Raw genomic sequence first — 7,474 nt, forward strand, 5'->3', positions numbered from 1 at the left:
TTAAAACCGTGCAATGGTTGAGAGATCGATTTATTTGGTTTGTGTTTCGTATTTCTGGTTCATAGATCGATTTATATTTGGTTTGTCATTTGTTGATTCTTCTTCTATTCGATTTCATAGTTGCATGCACATTGGTTGGTCATCTTTTCTTGGTTTTGCCATATTTTCAAGATTCTATGACAAACCATCTTAGATTTACGACTGCAGACTGAGTTTTTCACTTTCCCTGCAAATTGTCATCCCTCTTGCAACTTTTTTTCTATGTTAGCAGAGATGGACTGGGTGAAAAAGAAGATCAAAAAGCTTAAAGAAACAGTCAAAAAGAAGAAAAATCCAGTAGCAGCAGCTTTGGAAAAAACTAAGACTAAAATTGAGGGTACAATATCGAGACATAATATCAGGCTGACAGAAATCGAAAACAAAATAGCAGCCCATCAGGAGAAAGCTCTTGCCGCCGCTAAACGCAAGAATAAGACAATTGCGCTACTTGCTTTAAGGCTCAAAGCTAGGTTTACAGTTCAACAAGATGAATTGGTAAAACAGATTGATAACCTTAACGCGCAGCTCATAAACATTCAGAATGCTATTATGGCACTTGACACAGTTACAGCATTAACGGAGGGGATAAAAACTATGGAATATGCTTTAAAAACACTGTAAGTTGTGTCTATATAAGAATAAGATATCTCTATCTAAAAACATATCTAATTTCATATCTTTCTTACAGTCAAAGTGTCCATGAGCTGATGGATATTCTAGGCACTTTACAAGGCTTCACGAGCAGAGACAATTCCATCCCCGCTGGAAAAGACAATTCCAACCCCGCCGGAAAATTTCTTACAAGAAGAAGAAGTAATATCTTAATTTGCTTTCATTGGAGAGAGAGAGAGAGGGAGAGAGAGACTTACTATCTTATGTAGCAGGAAAAGCGTGGTTCAGGAGCAAATTCAGGAGGAAAAAAATCAGTTCCCAAGGTTTCCACGGCTTCTGGAGCAAATGCGACAAAAGAACTACTTAACAAGGCTTCACGAGCAGAGACAATTCCATCCCCTTGGCTGCAAAATTACTTACAAGAAGAAGTATATTTTTAATCTCTCCATTCATTGCCAAGAGAGAGAGAAAGAGAGAGAGGTAGACTTATTACCTATGTGACAGGAAAAGCGTGGTTCAGGAGCAAACAAACCAGGTTACAAGGCTACACGAGCAGAGACAACTTCTTTTTAGAAGAAGAAGAAGTAAGGTTCTTAATTCTTCCTTTCATTGCCAAGAGAGAGGGAGAGACTTACTCATATTTGACAGGAAAAGCATGGTTCAAGAGCAACGGCTTCTGGAGCAAAAGAACCAGTTTAGAAGGCATCCCCTTGGCAGTAAAATTTCTAAGACAATGCAGGATGATCTGACAGGAGTTTAGAAAGCTATTACGGCATGTAGCTTACATGACTCTATTATGGAAAGCTTACACCTATAACTTTCCTTTGTGTTGCTTTCAAAGTAAAATGCACATACCTTTTTATTTGGCAGGCAGTTGCTAGTGTTCCAAGAAATATCACACCATAAACACAGAGGAAAAAATGTTCATGCGTTCTGCAACAGAATACAGGATCAAAAAAGTTTAGATACATGATATGACCGCATGACATGCAGTGCCATAAAGCCAAAACCTCTGACAATAGACCTCACAACATGTCAACAACTGAATTAGACTTAAGGATACCAAAACGAAACATAACAAGTGGATGTCCCTGGTTTACGAACTTGAACAGTTTAAATTCAGCAGAAAATAACTCTGTGACATCCACATCTAATGAGCGGCACAAAAGGGTAGCTGAGATGCGTTTCTGTGGCATATGCTAAGCTATCAGGCAATGAAAAGTAAAAAAAGCTAGCTACATATATGAGAGTAGACCATAGCACAAATCTAGCATCGAAGCTTTGAGATAGATTAGTCTCGCTTTAATTGAAAAATGCTGAAATATACATGGATGACTTTTGTGGTTTCTGTCAACATTTTGACACTAATAGAACTGCAGTTGAAAATCCCATAATCAATCACCAAAAGAAAAGAATACAGATACCTAATGAACGAAGGTAATTGTATGTAGCTGAGATGTGTGTTCCATGACATATGCTAGGCTATCAGATAATGGAAAGCTAAAGAAACTAGCTTCAGATTTGGAGTATACATTAATTAGATCACAATTCTAGTACAGAAGATGAGCCATAGACTAGACTCTCCTTAATTGACAATGAATCCTTACTTTTAAAGGGTTTTGCTTTTGCTTACAGTTACCGGTAAGTGTCGTCGAGCTTGTCGGGAAATGAGTTTGAGAAAAAACCAGACCTCAGGATGACTCGAATCGAAGCTTCTTCTCTTCTCTGATCTTCTTATCTCTATTTCTTCTGTTGTTCTGAAGGTAGATCCAATCAACAGTATTAAGAACGGGTTTAGATCTATATTAGATAAATTATTAGCAACTGTCTTAAAAAAAGATATGAACAAACCTCCATCGATCGATGTATTCAGACTACGCGAATTGGTGATTTTAGAAACCAAAAATCATTCAAGTGATTGCCAAACTATTGACGGGAGAAACAATTGACTTAGGGATTGAACTGACGCGGGGGGGATTATGCAGTTTTACCAAACTATTGACGGGATAACCGGATCTAGCCAAGATCGTGTCAAAGGCCAGGCAGCTTGATACTTATTGGGCCAGGCAGGCCCGAAACCCATTCAATATGGATTTGGAAAAGCCATCCTCTTTTAGGCTTTTTAGGCTTTGATTGATTTGGTAACATTGAGTTATGGACTAAATCATAGATTATTCAAAAAAAATTACCAATCAACAACAAAACTAAAAAATTTAAAGTTGAATTTGAGTTATAATTGTTATGGTTGACTTACAATTTTGAGTTATATCCTCTGTCAAATTGTCAACTCAAAACATTATTCAACATCATGAAAATTTTCATGAGTTAAGATGTAGTAAGTTGAGTAATCTATTTTTTTAATCAAAAAAAAAAAAGAAAACTCAGTTATCTAATACAAAAATTTATTATTTTTGTTTTTATTTAATTCATATATCAATAAAAATAAATTTTACTGTTTTTCTTTTATTTAAAAACCTTTTTAATTAGTTCTTTTATATTTTCCAAATTATTATTTTTTATTATCATTTGAAATGAAAATAGGCATAGACCTAAATATGATAAGATTGTAAATATTATGGCATGCATGTAGTTAATTTTTTAATTTGCAATGTAACAAAGAAGTTTAGTTAACTTTGTGTATTATAAAATTATTTATTTATTTATTTTAATTTTATAATTTTGTGAAATATATTCACTAATATTTTTAATAATTATAATCAAATAATACATACTGCAACATCTACCACAAAAATGTCACCAGTCAATAATTTTGATAAGATTAGTAAATCATATTTTTACAACGATCCATTAAATCAAACTGCTATTTTTACCATATAATTTTTACCGCAAATTACATCGAATTATTATATTCTCTGAAACTCAACTTGAATAAATCATGTTCCCAATCAGAGCTTAAATAAGCAAAACATGTGCAGTTCAGCTGCAGTTTATTAGATTAATATAGTTAAAAAATAAGCAAAACATGTGCAAAATATAAACAAAACATAGTAAAATATTTTTACGTAAAATAGACTCTCAAATATTATACCATCTCTTTTTATTTTTATATTAACATTTTTTTAGTTCATTAAAAAGAAATTTTCGTATAAATTTTAAATACAAGTTCTCAAGTTTCATATGGTTTTTCATTTTTATTTTAAACATTTAATACATTATATAATACTATATTAATATAAATAAAAAATTAAGAAAAATAAAATAAAAACATTAATAAAAAACAAAATATCATGGATTTTTTAAAATAAAAATTCCAAACACATTTTCAAGCTAAATATATAATCTAACTAAAAATATATATGGCCATAATTTTTTTGATTAATTTGTGGCCTTGGGAAAATGTCATTTTCAATACATATGAAGCATGACATTGGGCTGAACCAAAAGCCGCATGGTCCAAATTTTTTATGGTAATCAACACTATTTTTGGTATTTTTGTCGTGGGTTTGTTTTGCTACTTCCCAAAGCCAACGTCCCTCCAAATCTCGATCAGTAACATGACGTTTCCACTTATGTATTCCCCCAAGAAGACGCGAAAAGAGAAGAGTTTAATTTTGATAGCCTTGTTATGGTGTTTCTTTTTTTATGGATATATTTATTCATAATATCTTTGTGGAGCCGTGGTTTTGCAACAATTGGAGTTTTGGAACTCTTGCACTCTGATATGTGCTTTGGGGTGGGTTTGTTGGATCATTTGCTACATTAATTCGCTCATGATAGTCATGCCATAATTGAAATATATGGGTGATGGACTTTACATAAGTGAGATCCTTGGAATGTTGACTAGCTAGAAATGGAATTTGGAGGCTGTTTGTAGCGCTTCACTTGAAGAGTGAAGATTAGAAGTTCTCTTAGTAGTATAAAGTAGGAGTCTCTAGTATTCCTCTCTAATCGATTAAGATTTAATAAAAGTATTATTCAGTCAAAAAATTTTCTTCCTTTGTTTGTTCACAAATATATATATATATATACAGCCTCCATAGCCACATCAGACAATGCGTTTGGGGATGTTTAAGCATCTAAAAAAAATGTTTTTTTAAGATTATATGACAGACGACTTATAAAACTATATAACCAGTTGATTTTATATCAATATACAATTCTACTATATTAATTAAAAAGTACAAATACGAATTAATCTTATAAAGTGTAAAAAATTACATTGTCATGTCATTAGTAATAAAAAGAAAATATTTAATTTTTGTAATAATGGTAAAAATATAGTTTAACTATTAGAATAATATTTTATTTTACATAATTAGTAGTTTTAAAAAGAAAATTATTTTTTCTCTCTAATTAATTATGAACGGAAATTACTAACTAATTTTAAAAAATTATAAAGCAAGTAGAATTTAAAAAACTAAGATTTTATATCTAACTACACAATACGATTGTTTTTTTTTTTTTGTCAACCATTGGGCCACAACTGGCCGGCTCATTAGCCAAATATCTACATTCGTAGGGAGCGGGACTCGATCTTGGGTGTGATGGTGTCTTGTGCATTAAGGATTTACCATTGGCCACTGCAATAAAGACAATACGATTGTTTTCATAACTATATTTGAAAGATTTTTAGTTATGATTCTCCTTATCAAATTTCTTTTATTTTATTTTTTTTTGAATAATCATATAATGCATATGATTAAAAATATGTAGATTTTTCTGCATGTGTTGTGATTTTAATTTTTTTTTTTGACGAAGATAAAAAGTTTAATGCGTGTGAAGAAAAAATGTGTGATTTAATATTTCACATCGGTGGGTTGGTAAAACAAAAAAAAAATAGCTGATAAATTAATAAATTTTATTTGCTCATTATTATAATATTATAATTACTAGTTTAAAATATTTCATAGAATAATGATGCAAATTCAACAAACAAACAATATAAAACTGTAATACACACATCAAACAAATAAATACTAAAATATTTTAAATGATTAGTATTCAAAAAGATATATGTAAATTTACAAAACAATTGCAATATTAAAAATAAATATTGTATGTCTCAAACAAAATAAGTTTTTAAACAAAATATAACAATTTTTTAACTATAATATAATATTTTATAAAAAACGTTCCTAGTAGATAATTAAACTCCAAACACTAACCATTACCCTAAAATTCGATATATATTATAAGAAAAGGCACTACCCTCTCGTATATATATTAAAAGATTCAATTCAATCTCCTTTGTTAATTTAATTTGTCCGATCTGCAGATAGTGCGTGCGTGCCTTTTAGCTAACTTGCGTCTGGTTTGTTCCCTCGGCTCGATCTCAGATCACACACAGCTCGATTATTTCAGAAATTAGTAGACGGTAATCTAATTAGAGTAAGAAATACACAAAAAAACTACTACCAATTTTACATGGTTTTTATGTAGTTTTAAAACGAAAACCTTTCTTCATTAAAACAGATTTTCTAACCTAATTTATCCCTTTTTATTTTAGATTAAACCATTATTTCTTATGTTTTTTTAGATTAGGAATCTCAAGTTTATTATGTATATATCTTTGCGTTGATGCCCTAATTGTGGTCTGCTGATCTACCGATTTTGGTTATAAAGTTTTGAATTTTGTCATGATATTAGAACTTTCTTTTTGGATTTTGGTCTCTTCGTCGCTGGCGGAATAATGATCGTGCCTTGGCTAGCCGGGAACCCGACGAATGAGTTGTATGAGCTCCAAAAACAAATCGACAACCTAAACAAGGTATCATATATGTTTTGGGCTGTTTTTGACCGTAGTTTTATTGACTACCCTTCGTTTGTGTACTCCCTGATCTGTTTTTTACCGTAGTTTTATATTTTCAATGTACAATATCTAATTATAACAATTTGGTTTTATTGTTATCTCTTTCTTTCTCTCGTTGTATCTTTTATCAAATTCACCTCAAGGCCCTCGAGAATCTTAAACAATGGGAGAAAGTTTACCTGGAGAGGGTTGCCAAATGTCTTGAACAAGCAGAAAATCATCGCCGGAGAAATTCCGAACGCCGTACGACCAAATCTTTTGCTTTTTATAACCACATTGATTGATTTTATAAGTACAAGATATATATATGTGTTTGTGTTGCGTGCAGTTGCCATACACTGTTTGAATCTCAAGGTGAAACAAGAGGGTGGAGCTCAATATTGTCGGAATTTACAGCTGACTGTACAAGACAAAGTGAGATTACTTAATGTTTTCCACTAAAACATTTTTTTTTAATACTTTTAAGCCACAGATTGGATAATAATCTATATAATATCACGTATCCTTTTTTGCTTGACAGTTGATTTTGATATCACGTCTCAAAAACGAAGCGGTTGAAGAGTTGCATGCTAAAGATCACACAGCCAAGAAGACTACCCACGTATTTATTTATTTTTGTTTGCTCCTTTTAATATTAGCCTATTTTGTATCTATCTAGCTCATGCATGTATATTAGATTGGTCTCTAATTACACAGATAATTTACAAATTTCAGTTTTGGATTTACCCACCAATATGCTTAACTTTTGTTCTTCTCTGTTCATCTATATAGATTGAGAATATTAATGTCATGTGTTTTGTTTATTTGTTGAGACAAGAACTTTTTTTTTTTTTTTCACTCGAACTCTCATAGAAGCGTTACGGCACGTAAAAATAAGAACTGACTATCGAAATACGGATTGCTTGTTTTGGATTATAAAGGGAAAAACTTAGTCTTCGAATTGAAACGACGTTTTATCTTTCATCAAACTTTATTTTATGAAATTTCATTTTAATTAGATTAAAAATTGATATGTCTATACTTTGTCTCTCCTTAGCCTATTTTTATCATGCA

The 7,474-nt window shown here is 31.2% G+C and overlaps 1 long non-coding RNA gene across 5 annotated transcripts; it reads right to left on the bottom strand.

Moving 5' to 3' along the window:
- Positions 328-2,637, bottom strand: LOC104749417. 5 transcript variants are annotated; one of them, XR_002035983.1, is made up of 7 exons: positions 2,503-2,637; positions 2,291-2,408; positions 1,507-1,584; positions 1,287-1,396; positions 1,145-1,195; positions 909-1,055; positions 328-836 (listed from the first exon to the last, which is right to left on the bottom strand). It is a non-coding gene; the product is annotated as an uncharacterized LOC104749417 (long non-coding RNA). The 5 variants fall into 5 exon arrangements; XR_761372.2 differs by having other exon boundaries at positions 1,287-1,376; positions 2,285-2,408; XR_761369.2 differs by having other exon boundaries at positions 2,285-2,408.

Source organism: Camelina sativa, chromosome 16, assembly GCF_000633955.1.
Source record: "Camelina sativa cultivar DH55 chromosome 16, Cs, whole genome shotgun sequence".
NCBI classification, from domain to species: domain Eukaryota; kingdom Viridiplantae; phylum Streptophyta; class Magnoliopsida; order Brassicales; family Brassicaceae; genus Camelina; species Camelina sativa.